The sequence below is a fragment of the Tupaia chinensis genome, unplaced genomic scaffold (genome assembly GCF_000334495.1).
Source record: "Tupaia chinensis unplaced genomic scaffold, TupChi_1.0 Scaffold000450_1, whole genome shotgun sequence".
NCBI classification, from domain to species: Eukaryota; Metazoa; Chordata; class Mammalia; order Scandentia; family Tupaiidae; genus Tupaia; species Tupaia belangeri.
Window position 1 is genome coordinate 787,469 of NW_006159956.1, and position 1,861 is coordinate 789,329.

At 61.7% G+C, this 1,861-nt stretch overlaps 1 protein-coding gene across 1 annotated transcript in view; it reads left to right on the top strand.

Moving 5' to 3' along the window:
- GTPBP1 (GTP binding protein 1) overlaps positions 1–1,404 on the top strand; it is a gene marked incomplete in the record, with an annotated part of 32,352 nt that extends 30,948 nt beyond the window's left edge. The window contains 1 exon segment of the mRNA XM_027774527.1: positions 24–1,404.
- Between the last annotated feature and the right edge of the window lie 457 nt (positions 1,405–1,861).

The following is a 1,861-nucleotide window of genomic DNA, read 5'->3' on the forward strand; positions in this document are numbered from 1 at the left end:
CCCTGCCAGTGGCTGCTGAATCTTCCCTGCCCTCCCCCACCACCCGAGGGGTCCTCACACTCTGGCCACGCTCCAGCAGGTGGACGGAGCAGCTCTGACCACCCCCCGCCCTCCCCCGGCCGCAGCGGACCCTCATTGCCCCAGCGTTTCCGGGGGTTGACACAAACCGAGGAAGGGGGACAGGTTTCCAGGGACAGACCATTCCCCATCCCCTGCCTTCCTCCTCACTCACACATTTTTTGTACATCTGGGCCCTTAGTTTTTATTCTTTTTATTATATAATCTCTGTCTCTGTTTAGAGTGTGTGCGTGCATGCGTGCGTGTGTGTGTGTGTGCGTGCATGTGTGCGCAGGAGGGCAGCGGGCAAGGCCCTGCCGGTCTCTCTTCTCTCCTCCATGGCTGCCCGTTTGTCCACCCGTCCACGTGTCTGTCTGTGAGAATCCTCAGGGCCCTTAGGGCATGTCAGGAGTTGAAGAAGCCCACCATCCCTGTGTGGCTAGGCTGGGGGGCTCCTGGGATTTTGTCTGCTGTTGCCAGGGCAGGGAACCCCAATCTAGGACTTGGGGACTTTGACAGGGAGATGCGGTGGCATCCCCATCCCTTACCCCCCTCTCTTACCTGTTGAGCCCCCAAACAGATAATGCCAAAAGCTCTTCAACTACGGCCCGTACATGTGCGGAGGGGAGGGCAACTGGATGGTAGGAGCTTCAGCCCCGACCCTGACCCTGACCCTGACCCCAGCCACTGACCCAAAGACCGCTGGTGGGCTTGCCCTTGGAGACAATCCTGTTTGCCCGGGCTGGCCCTGGCTCCCCTGGCTCCTGCCGTCAGCCCGGCCTGGAGGTTCGCCTTGCCCGGGAGCTGCCTCCTGCTTGGACTCTGGCTTTCTGTTGGGCCTCGGGGCACTGGGTACTGGACTGGGGTCCGGGCCACTCAGGATCATACTTTCCAGCAGCTCCTGTTGGTGGCGTTAGGGGTGGTTCCTCTAAGCCAGGTGGGGGCTGGAGTCCCTCCCTGCCACAGGGGTGCAGCAAAGCTGTTGAGCTCAGCAGGGAGGGCAGGGAAGGAGTGGTGGAAAGGTGCCTCCAGGCCCAGACGGAGAGCTTAGTCCTCTGAGTTGCCTGGGGTGGGATGGTGCGTGGGCCCCACCCCAGCCTGGACTGAGCTCTGCACTGAAGCCCTTGGTTTAGGTGGGCTGAGGGTGGGCGTGCTCCTTCTCTAGCCGGGGTAGACACCCAGCTGGCTGGGTCCTTCCTCAGCCTCACCTCCTTCCTGTCTCGTCCCCCCACCGCTGCTCCCTCTGCTGGGCCCTCTTCCCCTCTTCCAACTGTTTCTAGTTACCACTGACCTGTGGCCATGGACTGACCAGACCAGCATTCAGAATAAAAGTTTGTTTCAAGTAAACAGTGTCGTGTCCCTTTCCCGGCCCCTCCAGGACACCGGTCCTCTGCCCCAGCTGCAGGCCTGGGCAGGGCCAGGCCGTGGGGAGCCCGGCTTCCTCTGCCAGGCACCAGGCAGGCACAGCCTCACAGTTCGAGCCTTCCGCCAGCCCTGTGACGGGCAAGTTACCAACCTTCTCTGACCCTGTTCCTCCTCTACAGCAGCGCCCTACTTAGGGTCGTCTGTGTGGGTTCGGTGAGAAAAACTGCACGTGGAAGGTGCTTTCTCGGTTACACCACACTGGTGCCAGTGCACGCTACCTCTGGGCCCTTAGCAGGCCCAAGGAGGGTGCCACTGACCTGTGTGCTCTGTGGCTGGGACTGCTAGGGTCCGCGGGGGCCCCAGCCACATCCTGTGGAAGGTAGTGGTGGTCTGCTCTGGATGGGAAGCTGAGGCTCCGAGGGGGAGTGCTAGTGGCAGG